Source organism: Lonchura striata, chromosome Z (genome assembly GCF_046129695.1).
Source record: "Lonchura striata isolate bLonStr1 chromosome Z, bLonStr1.mat, whole genome shotgun sequence".
NCBI classification, from domain to species: Eukaryota; Metazoa; Chordata; class Aves; order Passeriformes; family Estrildidae; genus Lonchura; species Lonchura striata.
Genome location: NC_134642.1, coordinates 82280922 through 82299764, shown reverse-complemented (window position 1 = coordinate 82299764; position 18843 = coordinate 82280922). Strand labels below are relative to the sequence as shown.

The 18843-nt window shown below is 40.2% G+C and overlaps 1 long non-coding RNA gene across 1 annotated transcript; it reads right to left on the bottom strand.

The window, feature by feature from the left end:
- Positions 1 to 615: 615 nt before the first annotated feature.
- On the bottom strand, positions 616 to 17190 carry LOC110472369 (uncharacterized). Its single transcript, XR_002465716.2, has 4 exons — positions 16990 to 17190; positions 13830 to 13949; positions 10196 to 10264; positions 616 to 763 (listed from the first exon to the last, which is right to left on the bottom strand). It is a non-coding gene; the product is annotated as an uncharacterized LOC110472369 (long non-coding RNA).
- Positions 17191 to 18843: the final 1653 nt, after the last annotated feature.

The following is an 18843-nucleotide window of genomic DNA, read 5'->3' as shown; positions in this document are numbered from 1 at the left end:
GAGCACACATAATCACGGGATATGATTATATGCAGGTGCTTTTATCGAGAGCTCTGGGAATCAGGGGTACAGACCCAAATCTGATTCCGACATGGCTTTCGAGCTGAACATATTTTATGTTCTATCGTTACATAACTTACATATTAATTATTAAACTTATATTATTCTATTGTATACATTGACTTTATTCAACCATGAGTTTCTTGTGATCTTTCTTAGGCCCCTGACCACAGTTTCTCATGATTATTCTTACAATTAAACAGTAACTATATTTAATTACTAAACAATCATCACATCTAACAATTATATAATTTATCATGTACTAGCTACACAGGTGCAGTTCTAGCAAGGTACAAGGCCTTCATATACCTAGGGTATTTATTTTTTTCTCAGGGCCTACTAAGCTTAATTTTCCTTTTAACCCTAAATCCCCATGATTTTAAAACCCTTTTACTATCAGCTTCCTTTGCTTTGGTGCCATCTGAGTGCTCAACAGACTCTGAACTCCTCCAGGATTTTTTTTGGTTTGTTTTTTCGTTTTGTGTTTTTTGGTTTTTTTTAAAGGATCCAGTTCATAGTGATAAAACTAAACAATCTATTCAGCAGCACAGTATATCCCAAGCCTAACAGAGTGTTCACTTGGAAAGGGCATTGTTCCAGGAACACTTCTGCTCCTTAGGATGGAGCTAAACCTCGAGGATGGGTGCAGCAACCTGATGCTTTTCATCTGCTTTCCACTGGATGAAAGATAGGGTTAGTTTACCTGAAAAAAAATGCAGAACATTTTCAGATAATCACAGTTCTGTGTCATAAGTGTTCATCCTCCCACTCTGACTCCAGCACTGCAAATATCTGTTTGTAAAAGCCATGAATTCCTGAGATGTAGGCGGTGTGCCAGGGTGTTAACATACTCAGTGTGGCTTTGAAACAAAGCAGCAAAACTGTTCTCAGTGCTTTCTTTTGCAATAAGATTTTTTAAATTAAATACTTCTTGGTTTATGAAGCTAATCAAAGCACTTAAAAAAAAAAAAGAAATACACAAACCTACAAATGTGAGTAACAAATACCTGTATTAAGAGAAGACTTCTACAATGCTACTTAGTAAAAATTAAACCCTTCTAATGCATTTGTTATATGCAGTTGTGAAATTGGAGTGAAAATTAAATCCTTTAAAATGGTCATAAACTGAAGGAGATAAATATGCACACAGGCACAAGAAGTTAATGTGAAGCCATCTTCTGTGTCTTCATAAGGAGAGTTTTCAGGTTCTTAGGTACACAGGGGTAGAGGTGTTTTAATGTAGAGTGGCTTTTTGGTGTGTGTGGGGAACTCTTAAATTTTTTGGGGGGAGAGGGGGTGTTTTGTTGTTGCTCTTGTTGCTGTTGATGTTTATAGGTTTTTGTTTGGTTAGGTTTTTTTTTAATTATTATTTTTTTTGTTTCTGACTATCCTACTCTGTTACAATTAATTTGCAGCAAATTTAATTAATTCTACCAGGTCAAGCCTATTTTGCCTGTAAATTAGATAAGTAATCTCTCTGTCTTCATCTTAATTTTTTTCTTTTTTCCTCAGTGGTCCTTCCTGTGGAAGTGATAGAGCACCTGGGGGTCAGCAAAAGTCAGCCCACCACAGAAATTAGTCTCAGTCGTAATTTCACGTAGAACTCTTACTTAATCAGCAATTGGCAGTTTTTCTATTTGCATTCAATATTCTTTTCCTAATTATAATAAAAGGACATATTTTATTATTGTTCACAGCATTGCTGTCCTTTGTGACCCAAAGGCTGCATAAAAAAAATAGTTTAATTGAAAAGTTTTGCGAAATAGAAAGACGTTCTGGAAAAACGTTTTCACTTCAAATGTACTCTCACAAATAAGTGTTTGGTTTCAGTAAAGAGTTAGTAAAGGTTAATTGCTAACTGATAGAAATATGTGAGCAGGAAGGCAAAATGAACCTCGTCACTCTGTCAAAGAGTTTCACAGGTGTGGAGAGTTTTGTGGATGAATGGCTTCATGAGAAAGGACATGACTACATGCAGTTAGTGAAGCAGTAGCTGAAAATTGCACAGTGCAGCAATAGCAGATGTAGCAACAACATCTTATGTCCTTGGGTAAGCTGGTTCCCAACAGTAGAATGGTCAGCAAAAGGATAAGTGTAAGGGAAAACAAAGCAAGCATAGAAAGCCCCAGAGGTGGGGTTGACCTGTTTTTGATACACCAATGATGAGCCTAAATTTTGCAATATGCATGAGCTTCATTATAACGGGTATAACTACATGCGTGCTTGGAATAAACTGAGATTGTTGACATTATAGAATGGACTTGTCTCCTGTCATTTTTCCACAAAAATGGTGACCCGATCGATGTGATAGGCGCCACGGTGGAGTGATGAAAAAGGGTTCGGGTCCTGATGCAGCCAGGACGGCAAAAGTGCTGAATTGAAACAGAGTGCACCGTGCCCCAGGTGACTGCAGAGGCAAGCCTGGCCGATACGTGCTGCCAACGACCTCGGAAGGCTGCAACAGCGCTGACAATATGGAGGTATGGAGAGGCAAGCAGCATATGATTTATTTACTGCATTCTTGCAGAGAAGGCAGATTAAAGGCATTGATTTGCAGAAGGACCTGCCAGGGTTGTTAGCATATGGGTATGCTAAGGGGTTCTTTGTAAATCCTCATACAGTACATGAGTTGTCTGAGTGGCATAAGTTTGTGGATAAACTGTGGGAGGATATTTTAGATGATGATAAGACAGCCAAAGAGCTGGGAAAGTTGTGGAAGGTAGTTCACAATGAGTTATTACAGCATCAGGCAGAAAAGAAAGCTGCTGCACAGGGAACTTCTGCACTAGAGAAGAATAGAGGTTATAGCAGGGAGGATTGGTTGCCTTGTGTTTCCATGCCACCTGCTGTGTCTACAGTGGAGTTACCTCCCTTGCGACCTGTGTCTGAGGATACGGAAACAGAGTCGCGTTGTGAGCCCACGGCTCCTCCAGCCCCCTCAGAACAGAAATCGACAGTTTGTCAAAGTTTGTCTGTCAGTAAGCCGACCCCTAGGGCAGAGTCTGACCTAACAGAGGCTCTGGCCAGGGAGTGAAGGGAAGTTTGGGCGACTCTGGCAAGAGAGGAGCTGGACAAAGGAGATGGGCAGGCTTTGGAACTAGCAGCAGAACTGGCTTGTCCTGTAATTTTTCAGCAGTAGGCAGGTGGAGGGTTAACAGCTCAGATTACACTGTTAGATTGGAAATTGTTGTCACAGTTGCGAGCTACAGTGATTCAATTTGGAGTTACTAGTGAACCAGCTAGGCACATATTGGATTATGTTTGGAGTACTAATATATTGCTGCCAGGAGATTGTAGAAGTCTTGCTAAGCTTATTTTCTCACCGCATCAGAGGCTTTTGTTTGGTGCACACTGGCAGGCAGAGGTCAATGAAGATGTAGCTATGCAAAGGCAGCCTGGAGATCCTCTTCACGGAGTAACTGTAGATGAATTGATGGGCTTAGGACCATATTTTTGCACTGAGGCACAAGCTATGCTAGGACCTGAGAAGTGTCGAGAAGCAATGCGACTAGCTTGAAGAGCTATAGATAAGGTGAAAGACCCGGGAGGTTTGCCAGCATATATGGGAATTAAACAAGGAAGGGATGAGACTTTTGGAGCATTTATTGATAAGGCAGCGGCAGCAATTGAAAGAGCTGGAGTGCCTGAGTTTATGCGTGGATCATTGTTGAAGCAGTGTGCTTTGCAAAATTGTAATGCTTCTACAAGAAGTGTGCTAAATACATTCGGAGCTAATTGGACTATAGAAGATGCATTAGAGAGGATGGCTACTATACCAACAGGGCAGCAGGCATTTTTATTTGAGGCTATTAAAGATCTGGGGGAGGGGTTAAAAGAGCAGGCAAAAGCTTCACAGACACGGGTGTTAGCTGCCCTTGCAACCCTCCAAGCATCGGTAGCAACCCAGGGAAGTCCTCACGGCGGCTGTATGAGATGTTTCCGATGTGGAGGGACAGGACATGTTCGGTGAGAATGCTCTGCTGCTGGAGTATGGTGTCCTAAGTGCAAATCGGATACTCATAACATTGCTGCCTGTAAGAGGAGACCGGGAAACGCCCGAAACAGCACGAACAAGAGCAGCCGTGCTCCGACACAAATAGCTGCTCCAGCCTTTCCAACAGGACACCTTGCGTCCAGCCACAAGAGAGAACCTCGGGATGGACTTGGCAGCCGCAGTAGAAGTGACTTTAATGACACCACAGCCGCAGAAGGTCCCCACTGGAGTTAATGGACCTATTATAATAGAGGGCAGGACAATGGGAGCTTTGTTATTGGGAAGATCATCAGCCTCTATGCTTGGATTGTTTGTGCTTCCTGGTGTCATTGATGCAGACTATATTGGTGAAATCATGATTATGGTTCATACTCCATTTCCTCCTATTCGGATTAATAAAGGACAAAGGATTGCTCAATTGGTTCCTCTGGAGCAAGTTACTAAGGCTGTATCCTCATGGAAGGCTGTGAGGCGTGGGGGAGATGGATTTGGATCTACAGGAGGTCTGACTCTATTAACTTTGGATCTGAATGACAGGCTAAGAAAAGAGGTTTGTTGGAGTATAAGGGACAAAAGTGCATGCTTACAGGTTTGTTGATTACGGGGGCGGATTCAAGTATTATTGCACCACAGTGTTGGCCTGCACATTGGCCCTTACAGCCAGCTGCTACAGCAGTAACAGGGGTTGGAGGCTTAACTCTTGCAAGCCGCTCACCAGCTCTTATCGCATCGATAGATGGTAAAGTCATAAAGGCAATATTTTCTATTGTTCAGTTACCACCCACGGTGCAATGCCTAATTGGGCAAGACATTTTGGCACAACTAGGGGTTATCCTTTGGGATAATAGCCATTGCTTGGACTTTCCCGATTCCCATAATTTGGAAAAGTGATGAGCCTATATGGGTAAAGCAATGGCCTTTGAAAAGGGAAAGTCTGCAACATGCTCATGCCCTGGTCACTGAACAATATCAACAAGGGCATCTGAAATTGTCTATGAGTCCTTGGAATACCCCTATCTTTGTGATAAAGTCAGGGAAATACTGTTTGCTACATGACTTGTGGGAGGTTAATAAACAGATGGAGCCAATGGGTGCACTACAGCCAGGACTGCCTAACCCAGCAATGTTACCTGAAGGATGGCCTCTATTGATAATAGATCTCAAAGATTGCTTTTTCACAATAGCTTTGCATGACAGGGATACAAAGCGCTTTGCATTTACCTTGCCAGCTCTGAACAGAGAAGGTCCAGATCAACGATTTGAATGGACGGTTTTGCCTCAGGGCATGCCTAACAGCCCTACTTTGTGTCAACTTTACGTAGATTCTGCATTAGAACCATTGAGGCAACAGTGGCCACAGGCTATTATTTACCACTATATGGATCATATTTTAATTGCTCAACCTAAGTCATTTACGAGTCAACAGGTTAAACATGTACAAAATTTGCTGGGATGTTTTAGGCTTGTTGTAGCCCCAGAGAAAATACAGTTAACTCCTCCTTGGAAATACCTGGGATGGACATTGTCTCAAAGCTTGGTAACACCTCAAAAATTAGAACTGAAAACACAGATTGTTACTTTAAATGATGCTCAGAAATTACTAGGTGATTTACAATGGCTTAAACCTATAGTGGGACTTCCAAATGAACTGTTGGATTCTCTTAGACCCTTGTTGAAGGGCACAGACCCAATGACACCGGTGACCCTTAGTCCTCAGCAGAAAAGAACTCTTCAGCAAATTACAGATTGTGTAGTTCAGGGTCGTGTACATCGACGAATACTGGGAATTCCTCTTAATCTCACTATATGGTGTGGTGAAAAACATTTGCTAGGGGCTTTAACCCAGCTAGAAACAAAAACGAGGGAGATAAGGGTGTTAGAATGGCTATCCCCTCCACTTCAGCAAACAAAGACTTTAATTCAAAAAATTGAACTATTAGCAGCTTTGTTAAAGCGGGGTCGTGAGAGAATTTTGCAGGTTGATGGGTGAGAGCCTGAACTAATACAGCTTCCTATGAAAAAGGACTCTTTACAATGGTATTTGGTCAATAGTGAAGAACTGCAGGAAGCTCTGCTAGGAGTAGGAGGTGCTGTCATAACTGAAAGTATTAAAAATCCTCCATTACAGTGGATTGGAAAATTGAGCTGGATGGTACGGCCACAGCGAGAAAAGGAGCAGGTTCCTGGTGCAATAACGGCATACACAGATGCAGGGAAGAGGTCAAGAACAGCAGCAATTACATGGCAGGAGCAGGAAGTCTGGAATCATGAAATTCTTACTGCAAATGACTCAGATACCCTTCAGACCTTGGAGTTAGCAGCTGTGGCATGGGCTCTGACAGTCCTGAAGGGGCCTTTGAATATTGTTACAGACTCCTTGTATGTAGTTGGTGTTGTGGAAAGAATAGAGGATGCTGCTATCAAAGAAGTACGGAATCAGAGACTATTTGAACTGTTCATACAACTTCAAAAAGCAGTAAAAATCCGAGAACATCCTTATGCTATCATCCATATAAGAAGCCACAAATGGGAGACTGGCTTAGGAGAGGGCAATGCTGGGGCAGATAAGCTCATCGCAGTGACTCAAACTTCTCCTTTATCAGGGCAAATGCTTGCTAGGGAGACACATTCTATGTTTCACCAGAATGCAAAAGGGTTACAATGGGAGTTTGGAATATCCCATGCAAATGCCACTGCTATAGTTAGAGCTTGTCCCATCTGTAGTCATCATAATGGGGGTCATGGCATGGGATGGGGAGTTAACCCACGAGGTCTTTCATCTAATGAACTTTGGCAAATGGATGTTACTCATGTAAATAGTTTTGGTCACCTGAAATATGTTCATGTTACTATAGATACATATAGTAAATATCTCTGGACAATGGCTCAAGCGGGGGAAAAAGCATTACATGTTATAAGGCATTTGTGTAGTTGTTTTGCAGTAATGGAGTGCCAAAGCAGATCAAGACAGACAATGGTCCTGGCAGGGTAAATAGATTTTTAAAATCATGGGGGATTAAGCACATTACAGGAATAGCACATTCTGCCACTGGACAAGCAATTGTAAAAAGAGCAAACGGAACTTTGAAGAGATACTTGGAAAAACATAGGGAGATTGGACATGTTCAGGAAAGGCTAATGAAGGTGCTCTTTGTTCTTAATCATTTGTGTATATTTGGGGATTCAGAGGCACTACCTGTGATGGTACATTATGGACAAAAAGAAATGAGCAAAAAGGGCAAAGAAGTATGGGTCAGGTATAGGGACCCTAAAACAGGTATTTGGCAGAACCCAGCAAAGGTCCTATATTGGGGAAGGGGATATCTTTGTGTTTCCACCCCTACAGGTTCACTCTGGGTACCAGCAAAGTGGACCAAACCAGCTCTGGATGAGTCGTCTCTTAGCTCGCCTGACGGATCAGGACCAGAGGAGAATTTAAGAGAAGCTGATTCGCACAGTGGGACCTCTTCTTCAAGAGATAAGAGGACTTTCCCTAGTGATTGATCAACTTCTGCCTTCAGAGTCAACTTTTACAGCAATTGTTACAGCTATTGAAGCTTTACAGACTGTTCATATTCCAGGACCAAAGAATCCTGAGTGTCTTAGTTGTGGGAGTTTTAATTGTAACAGTTGGATTGCTTTTGTTTGTGGGAGTTGTGGAAAAACGTACTGGGAAGATCAAGTATTTTTAAAACGACATTTTTGGTGTAAACATTGTGACTTTCAAAAATGAGGAGATTCTTGGCAGAGAGATTTAATATGAGACACAGGCTTAGGAGTTGCTATAGCTTTGTGGTTATTTGAAGCACCAGAACAAAAGTTATTAGCTTTTTATAGGTGGGAAGCAGAACACACTTGTGATAGGTTAATTAGGCAGGCAAATTCAAAAATCTTATCAACAAGGTGCCAAAAGCAAGTGAAGGTATCTATAAGATCTTATTTAGGAAAACCAGTAGTAGGAAATCCAGACAGAAGATTAGATAAGCTTATTAAAAATGTGCAGGCATTGAAATTAAAATCCAAGCGGAAGAAATCATGAGGGTGATAAGGTGGATAATCTATCTTGTTCTTTTGACTAATCCTTGTTGTGGACTAATGCAATTTAATCAGCCCAGAGAAAATATTTCGGTAACCTTGGCTAACATGACTAATCAAAGTTTGTTATGTCTTAGCTTGGGAGGAGTGACAAATCCATTTTGTACCTGCCTAACAGGTGTTCCTGTCTGGAGACCAGAGGAATTTTGCGGGTTGATAAAGGATCAAATGCTTTGCAAGAATTTTGCAAAGGTGAAAGGGCCAGACAAGAATATTGGTTACACAGAAGCTCAACAAGATGGCTATAAGCAATGTTTGTTGGTACTGTCACTTAAATAAACATTACAATCTCCACCAGAAGAATTAGATCTCTTTGGAAGTGCTAATGCTAGTTTAGGGAGGAAGGTTTAGCTTTGTTCCATTGAATTTGCAGAATTTAAATAACCCAAGAGACAAATGGGCTTCTCTAGACTCTTCACTGGACTCAGGCAGGGTAGCATCACAGTTATATTCTAACTGTGATGCTTCCAAGATAACCAAACCCTTAAGGTTGCCAAAGGGTGTGTTTTTGATCTGTGGAGATAGAGCTTGGAATGGAATACCGGTAAAACCACAAGGGGGACCCTGTTACCTAGGAAAACTAGCACTGTTCCATCCTAATATATCCTTGCTAATGCAATGGGACAGGCTAGGGAAGACAAGGAAGAGGCGTGATGTACATGACTTAAAATGTGATCAGGTTGGACAACCTCAATTTTGGAGTACTTTGAAACAGGTAATAGTGGCAACCCTGTTACCGGGAGGAGCTGCCAGAAAGGCTATGGTGTTAGCTGAACAATTGGGATGCTGGACTAAAGATGAACTTAACAAAACATCAGAGGTTTTATCTATGCTTGCTATGGATGTACAAAGTGTAAATCATGCAGTACTACAGAACAGAGCAGCCATTGATTTTTTGTTGTTAGTCCAGGGACATGGATGTGAGGAATTTGAAGAAATGTGTTGCATGAATCTCTCTGATCATTCTGTATCAATACATGCTAAGATTAAAGAACTACAACAGGGCCTTTATCAATTAAAAGAGGAAGATGGTCTGGGGATAGAAGAATGGCTTAAAAGCTTAGGGATCAGTCCTTGGCTAAGAACTTTTATTATGTATGCAGTGGGAATATTGATTGTTGTTTTACTACTCTTGCTGATCTTGCCCTGCCTGTTTAGCTGTCTTCAGATGTTGGTAGAATGCATGATTCAAAAGATGTGGACAACTAAACAGGGGAAGTATGGAGAGTTTTGTGGATGAATGGCTTCGTGAGAAAGGACATGACTACGTGCAGTTAGTGAAACAGTAGCTGAAAATTGCACAGTGCAGCAATAGCAGATGTAGCAACAATATCATACGTCCTTGGGTAAGCTGGTTCCCAACAGTAGAATGGTCAGCAAAAGGATAAGTGTAAGGGAAAACAAAGCAAGCATAGAAAGCCCCAGAGGTGGGGTTGACCTGTTTTTGATACACCAATGATGAGCCTAAATTTTGCAATATGCATGAGCTTCATTATAACGGGTATAACTGTACATGCGTGCTTGGAAGAAACTGAGACTTGTTGACATTATAGAATGGACTTGTCTCCCGTCATTTTTCCACACACAGGCATTAATACAATCATTGTAGCAAGTTTAAAAATGGATTAAACCTTTGCACTTGGAAATGGACAATTATTAACTCATTAAACAGAACTTGTAACAATGCTCACTAAGGCTGAGTTATTTATCAATAGCACAAAGTACCACATTTAGATAAAAGAGGTCCAACAGGAAACAGATTGTAACGTGCCAAAATATTTACATTTTTTTCCCAGTGCATTCCAGTAACTGTAAGACAATTAAAGGAACCTGAAAATTTTGGAGATTTTTGTTATGTTTTGTGTCGATCGCTCCCAAAATAAATACTGACTTGGATTTCTGGTGCTTCATATTTAGGAGTATTTCAGACTGTCCAAGCCACAAAATTTGATCTCAGTTAGAAGCTGACACTGGGCTGTAACATTCAGAGAGGTAGCAGAGCTGCTTCAGGGATTTGCAGTTGTGAAAATGCATTTTCATACATACAGCCACATCCAGTTATTCTGTGGTGAGGTGAGTCTCTGAGAAGAACTTGTAGTTGACTTTGGTCTCCCTCTGGAACAGAAAAATGAATCACGAAGGTAAAATATTAAATCCCTTGAAAGAAAATGGTAATCTCCATTATTTTCTATTCCAATGTGATTAAAGAGTGAATGTGTGTTCAAATTTTATCAGTGAAATGTATTTTTATGAAAATAAATGGTCTGCTGAGATTTTGTCACTGAGAAATAATATTTCCACATCTCATATTACTGTGCATTTACAAAAAACCTAACTGGGAAGACAGAGCAGCATCTCAATGCTGTAAATTGTAAGATTTTGAAATAAGGATTTTAGGGATAATGAAGAGTTTGTAGACTTGTCTTTTGACAACTTTTTTTTTCTTCTTCTGCTTTATTCTTTCTTCACCCCAAAGAAGGCATTCTAAGTGAAAGGGGCAGGGGGGAAAGGAAGTTTTTATTGGTTTTCCAGTTATACATCTTACTTTATACTGGAATACTTCTTCTGATAATAATGATAAGGAATAACAATGAAAATAATAGTAATTATTATTATTATTATTTAAATAAGAATGAAAATGAAAATTATGATGATAATAATAGTATATGACTACAAATTTTTATTCTATTAAATTGAGATTAGTTCTAACTACAATATACTGACCCAAACAGAAGTTTTTTCTCCATGCTAGCCATAGACAATCAAATAAATTTATTGTATATTCACTAACAAAACCAGCCTGGTTGGTCAGAGCTATTCAGAAGTGAAAGTTTTATTCTTTTTATTAAACCATTATTCCCATTATTGGGATCTCCATGCAGACTTTTTTTGTAAACCAGCAGGGGCTAATTGTTCTCTCACTGATGCTCTGATGTAAATGGAAACAACAGCAAAAAGTGATTTTACAATGCATACAAACAAATAAGTAAATAAGTTAATGTCCATTATACTTTTTTTTCCTCCTCCACCTGTTTTCATCCTAGCCTGGCATGAGTTACAAGGGAAAAACATTTTGAGGAAATCATATCTGCAGTTGCTGTTCTGCTCCTCTGATCTCCCTGGCACCTGGGTGTGAAGGGCTGTTCCTGTGTAAGGCCTGCTGTACAGAATGCCATGTTCCAGAGGTGTAAAAAGGAAAAAAAAAAAAAAAAAAAGCAGCTTTGTTCATGTTGTTCATGTCAGGGTCTTGGATCTCTCAAGCATTAATGAGAGCTCCTGTGAGCACAGGAGCAGATGTTGCTTGGAGTTGGCCTTGAAATGAGAACATCAAGAGCTCTGATAAATGAGCAGCCATTTCTACAGGTACAGCAGTATGATTTCCTCAAAGGTATGAGTGAGAAATAAGAACATTTCAGTGTCAAGCAGGGTAATGTCCTCACATGAACTGCAGAGCCAGCCAGAGCTTGATTATCAGAATATAAATATTCTGTGAGGAGAAAAAAAATCTGACTAAAGTTATTTATTTATTTATTTATTGTTGCAGACTTCCACACCATTGTCAGAAGCACTGATTGCACGCACAAATAGATTTTTGCAAAACTCTCCTGACAGTTTTTTAGGTCAGCTGCTTCCAGAATGAGCACCTGTATGAGCCTGAATTATCACCCACTCCTGGCCTATAGAGACTCAAAAAGGAAAAAACAACATATCCTGAAATAAGAGATCTCACAAAATCTTCCTTCTTGTTCTCCAGTTAGTATCAGTCGCAGCTCCCAGAAGACCTAATCTACCCAAATGTTTCACAAAAGACAGGATTAAAAAAAAAAAAAAAAAAGTCAGTTTTTATGACAGATAACTTGAAGTCTAATTGTACCAGAGAGCATAATGGCCAGGTTTTTAACCTCAGAACTGCATTGAAAACTGGCAGCCTGCCAGAAGTGGTCAGAAAAAAACTTGGTCTGGTGAAATGAGGGTGAAATACATAGCCTGCACGCTGCTGAGGGTGGTGAGGTATTACCTGCAGCTGAACTAGCACACATTTGTCACAGAGCAGGGAGGCCTCTCGCAAGGAAAAGCTCCACATAATAAAATAATAATTTGTGCATAATAAACAGAAAAGTCTGTCTTGAAGAGGTCTTGGCAAAAAAAAAAAAGAAGTTCCTGGGTTCAACACTGCATTTTGGGTTCTGCATGAAAGTAATTTACAACAGAGAGTTAGAAACCCAGAAGAAGCTTAGCCAAACTTGCATTTTCTCAGAGAAATACTTCATCAGCACTGTAGCTCCCTGCAGGATTCAGGAGGTGCTTTCAGAAGTCACAGCTGCACACATTATTCTCATAAACTCTGGTCTGTGAGTCAAGAATGCCTGACGTGGTTTAGAGTCTTGATCCATTTCCTTTATCTGATACTGTTAAAATAAGGATGCATTTCCCCATCAGCATTTTCATTCCCCCACTCACTTTCACCAAAGATATTGTGGCCTCAGCTAATACACAAGTTTAAGAGTAAAAGTAAAAAAAAATTATCCTGAACACGTTAAAATAGAGGTAAGGGGCTGGATTTTGTATTTAATTTAAAACCCTGAAGTAGTTTGACAGATTAATTGAAAGAGATAAAATTCCTCAGTAAAGGTAAAATCCCTTAACATGGCTTTATATTAATATATATATATATTATAATTATATATATTAATTAATTATATATAACATGGATATATGTTAATTGTCTCAATACAGCATTGTAAGGTAATTACGAGCATTAATTGTTTCAGTTTGTGACCTATTTGACCAGTTTCATAGAGACTTTATCTTGGCCAGTGCTGCATTGACTCACTTATTTAGAAGCTGGACTAAACTGAGCACTAGAATTGAACACTAGCCATCTTGCTGGCCTTCAGGCCTGCCTCCCTTCAGCCTCCCTTGCACAGGGGTAAATGTCAGAATTTAACAGAGCACTGTTAAGGAAAACTGAAAAGAGGAAAACCATATGTAAGCAAACTTTGCTCACACAATCTGGGTAACAAAAATTTTAGCTTGCGCCTCCTGTTTTACTTGGAGATCACTGGGGACCAAGTACAAAGCTGTGTGTGTTCAGCAAGCACTGGAGGCCAAGAAGACAGAGTTTTGGTAGTGAGTGGGCTGCAGGGGTGGCTCCTTTGAGATGAGGGAGATTCCCCTGTGCCAGACAGCTCCAGAATGGAGCAGCTGTGGGGAAAAGCTGAGCTCTGTGACAACAAAAAACACTGCACAGCAGCTGTGAGAGACTGGAGTGGGACAAATGTGGGAAAACCAGACAGCCAGGGCAGCACAGGAGGGGCAGGAGCTGCTGCGGGTGCTGGAGCTGAGTCCCCTGGGGCAGCTCAGCTCAGCCCCCTGAGCCCCTGCAGCCCACGAAGGGAACGGGAACAGAGATGCCCCTGCAGCTCCCGGGGGAGCAGGGAAATGTGTCCTGAAAAAAATTACTGTCCTTGGAGGGGTTCTGGTCCATGGAAAGCCACAGTGGAGCTCCTGAAGGAATGGCACCTAATGGAAAGGATGAGGTGCTGAACTGGAGCAGTTCTTGGTGGTATTAGTAAAGGTGTTTTATCCTCCTCTGCTATTAACTGGCAAAAAAATTTAAATTACTCTTCTGCATATGTTGCCCATGATAATAACTCGTGAGTAATCTCCTTGTCCTTACCTTGACCTGTGAGTTTCTAATCTTATTTCCCCCAGCTGACTTGCAGAAGGAGGAGGGGGAGTGAGAGGGTGGTTTGCTGAGCCCCTGGCAGCTGGCCAAGGTCACTCCACCACAGCAGCCCTGGAAAAGAAGCCAGGAAAGGAGTAGAGACAGATCTTTTAAAGAATCATTCTGAGACATTCCTTCCTTCCTTCCTTCCTTCCTTCCTTCCTTCCTTCCTTCCTTCCTTCCTTCCTTCCTTCCTTCCTTCCTTCCTTCCTTCCTTCCTTCCTTCCTTCCTTCCTTCCTTCCTTCCTTCCTTCCTTCCTTCCTTCCTTCCTTCCTTCCTTCCTTCCTTCCTTCCTTCCTTCCTTCCTTCCTTCCTCCTTCCTCCCTTCCTCCCTTCCTCCCTCCCTCCCTTCCTCCCTCCCTCCCTCCCTCCCTCCCTCCCTCCCTCCCTCCCTCGCTCCCTGCCTCCCTCCCTCCCTCCCTTCCTCCCTCCCTCCCTTCCTCCCTTCCTCCCTTCCTTCCTTCCTTCCTTCCTTCCTTCCTTCCTTCCTTCCTTCCTTCCTTCCTTCCTTCCTTCCTTCCTTCCTTCCTTCCTTCCTTCCTTCCTTCCTTCCTTCCTTCCTTCCTTCCTTCCTTCCTTCCTTCCTTCCTTCCTTCCTTCCTTCCTTCCTTCCTTCCTTCCTTCCTTCCTTCCTTCCTTCCTTCCTTCCTTCCTTCCTCCCTTCCTCCCTTCCTCCCTTCCTCCCTTCCTCCCTTCCTTCCTTCCTCCCTTCCTTCCTCCCTTCCTTCCTTCCTCCCTCCCTCCCTCTTCCAAACCTTGAGCTGTACAAGGTCTATCCACCCCTGAACCATCTCATTACAGTTTGGTGCCCAAGGCTTTATGCTGTTTGTTTAATAGTCAACAAGATTAATTGTTAGATTTGAGGGCTACTAGGGGCTAACTTTCATTTTTTATTAAAAACAGCAGCGATGACCACGATTAAAAATAATAATAATAATAAAAAACCAGAGTCAGCAGCAGCTACTAGAAATGGGCAAGGAATTACAAACATCCAAATGCTACAGTGACATCAAGTGGTGAAACACCACCCTCCAAGCTGCAGTTTCAAAGCTAAATTTCTGGCACTTTTCACATCTCGTGGTCCATTGCAGTTGAAGTTTTAGAATCTATTTTACATATCAATATATTACTTTTTCTACAGAAACCAATAATAAAATTCTCCCCCCGCCACCACTCATGAGATTAAATCAATTCTAGTGAAAGGAGAAAAAAAGTTTAACACTTTCTTCTGCACAGTAGGTCCCATTGTTTCTGCTTGTCTTGTGTGTCTGACAGAGGTGACACAATTCAATCAGAGTAAATTTCTCTTTAAAGTAACAGTTTGAGAAGCTTCTCCTTCTATTTATTCATCAAACAATCTTGGAGTATGCATCCTCTTGAGAGAGAGAATAACAAAATTTCTTTGTAATTTGCATTCAGATCTTCGTTACATTCATTTCAAGAGCTTTTCTTCACTGAACTGTCCCCCCATGTCTCCAAATGACCAATTTTTATTAATATTATAATATAAAAGAGTTTTCTACCTGGGTAATGCTTAATGCTTCTTCCTTATTTTATTTCAGCCACCACTTCACAGAGATAACATTTTTTATCTCATTTAGAAGTGCTACCAATATTAAATCTTTACTAAAAAATAATGGTATTAAAAACTATTTGCTTGGTACTGTTATTAGATAAACACCATTTAAATGTTTGATACTACTGTTTTTCCAAATATTAGTACCTCCAAAGCTGTTTACTTATATTTATGGCATAATCTATTTTTTAGTTTGCATTGTAGTAAATGTATGGCTTAATTTAAAAAAAATCTTTCTTACGGGACTTAAAATGGATTTATAAGAAGAACTGAGCCGCAAATTTTTACTCTTAAAAGTACAATTAAAATACACAATGACATTTCTCACATGCTAATGCAGAAAAGCAATTAAGACTGATTAATTTAGTGGTGAGAGAAGTTAAACACATACTTTAAAAGCCTAGCTGTAAACCTAATAAAACCAATGTATTACTTACTGATTGTAAATATACTGGTATATTAATCCATTTAAAAAAGCAGAGAATTATGAATGAATTGTCTTGGTTTTATTACCATGTTAGGAGCATGTAAACTGTGAGCCCATTGGCACAGGATTTCCGCACCAAAGTCTCTGATTTATTAAATTGTGTCCTGGTAGGATTTTGTAATTTACATGCAGATAATGGTATGAAGCCTTTTATTTTTTCTGTTGATGTGGAAGGTTATTCAGGGTAAAAATGGAGGATCAAATGTTTTCGATGCCAGAGGAATTTTCCTCTAAGAAATGTCTAGCCATCCACAGAGACTGCAGAGAAAAAAATATTTAAAAGTCCTCTGCCCTTGTCTTTGTTTTTCACTTTTAATATGAAAATTGAGTAGGGGAAAAGAGGAATGGCAGAAAAATAATACTTTCAATGTAAGTAATTATTAATCTTCCCTTCCCTTGCCTGGGGAGCAATCCCATATTTCTTGTTGAGGGTAATAAGCTGTCAGGCAGCAAGACAAAGGCTTGAGATCAGGCTTACAAGGCTTACCTAACAAATACACAAGGTCTAGAAAGAATCATTTTAGCACCCTGAATTATTGATGGAAGTCAAAGCAGTGGGAGGATTTATCTTCCTTTTTAATTTTTTTCCCTTTTCTGTTTTATTTCTTTGGCTTTAGTGCCTGTCCATGACAGGTGATGCAGTTAGAAGAGAGGGAGTGAGAAAGAAAAGGAGAGCCTTCAAAATAATGCACTTTTAAACCATTGAGATTGTAAAGCTGAAAATGTGGAAGTAGGAAAATATCTCACTTGTCAGGGGAAGAAGACTTTTCATGGATTGCATGAATGCACATGAACAACATTCAGATCAACATTCAACAATCTTTAAGATAAGATAAGAAACTCAATAAAATGATTTTTTTTTTTTTTGGTAGAGAGTAGCAAATTAACAATACAGAGATTCAGAGTTGTGTGTTTCTTCAAATGGCAAATCATTTATTTATAAAGGTCCAGGTTTTGTAGCTGGTTTTGAAGGGCTGCATAGAAACTTCCAAAGAGAAAAATGTCACTGCTTTCATTTTGGGGGGAAGGAAAAAGCAATTCTGCTTACCTATGCTCCTGAAGATCCCATCAGAAAGCAGATGTGTCCCAATCCACAAGTAGAAATGCAAAATATTTTTTTTTCAGGCTAGCTATATAGCTGCACTTCCTTAGCTAAAGTGGAGAAAAAAGTGTCTGTGTCGGGTCTTGTCACTGCTTTTGCTGCATGACTGAATGTGAGTGTAACCATTTCTTATTAAATGGAATAAGGCTGACTTGCAAATGGGGAAAAAAGAGATCTGAACTAATTTAGGCTGTGAGACCAATTTCAGAAGCTCTGTTTGAGTCATGCTGTTGCACATATAAGTAGCAGATGTGAAATTATTTCCAGACACAGAATTGTGGTTGGTGAGGAGTCCAATTCCTGTAAAGTGCATCTGAATTCCAGGAGCTTGAGTTAATCTGGAACATCTGTTGCCTATGTATAAAAGACATGAAAGGAATTCTTACCAAAAGTTGAAAATACATGCATAGATACTTGTGTGTATGTAAACATAAAAATACGCATGGGCACATTGCCTCACCAAGTCCCACAGAAAACTTGCCATTCAAGAAGTAATTAATTGTCTGGTTTGGAAATTAATAATTTTCCAGTGCAGAGAATATTCCAGAGTAGATTGAAGTTCCACTGTTCTTTGAGGAGTTTTGGTTAAATACAGCATTAAAACCTCCAGATATTAAGAAAAATCCATTAGCAGTCTCTCCTGAGGATACACACTCTGTTTACATTTCTATCCATGTTTGTAGACATGTAGGAAAAAAGTCACTGATTAGTTGGTTAAATAATGACATTTTTATTCCTCACTTAAGGAACTTTTTTAAAGCTTGCTTTGATTATTCATTAAGTCTGGTTTTGATATTTTGCTTGGGAAAGATCAAATGAACCAAAATAAAATTGTAAAATTATGGGTTATTTTTCCTATGAGATAAAGTGTGGTGTTCAGTATCCCAGATATTATCATTGAATTAAGACATTTTGCTTTAAAATTCTAGAAAGAAGACTTATAATCATAGAGGACAGTGCAGATATTAAATTTTATACTGAAGCCCCTATCTAGGTAACTAAAATCTCTATTTCACAGTTTCAAGCATTAACTTCAGAGTAATTTAACACATTACCATGGAGCATTCATGTCATAGGGAGGACATAAACCCAAAACAGAACCTTTGAATTTTATTAATGACCACTACCTGAGCTACACAGACCTCCAACACCTTGAGAAATAAACAGCTCCTCTTGACAAAGGGCAGGTGCTGTATTTTGTGAGCCCAGTGTGGAAATCCCTGGTTACTTCTGAAACAACTTTTTGCCTATATTGTCAGAAATTCCATGACAACACAACTCAGAAGCAACACTTTTAAGATCAAATAAAACACCAGAAACTTCCCAATGTTTGCCAGAGGGTGATATCAGGCTGCTGCAAGCAGCAGTGAGTGGCAGCGGGATGGGAGCACTGAACAGTTGAAAGAAAAACCAAAATCTGGCAGAAGATTTGGACATGGGAAGCCCTTATGATTATAGTCCAGTCTTTTCAGAGGTAGTGGACAAACCTGACGGATTGATGTGTGGAGGAGACCACGACCCTTCTCTGAAATGGGTGCAAAAAAACAGAAATGATGTGCACAGCTTGCAAAAATCACTGCCCTAAGGTGGTGTCATGTCAAGTCATTCACTAAATTAAGGAGCACCACAAAAAAGTCCAGGATGAGAGAGTGGTGACTGCCATGCCAGGGCCAGCTACCAAGTTGTCTGGGTGGTTTAGTGGTGAATCCATTGGTGAATGCAGAGTTCAGAGCAGCCCTTTTGTAAGTTCCAGATACCCAGGCAGGTTTAGGTGCAGCAGCTTTGCATCCATGTGAAGGT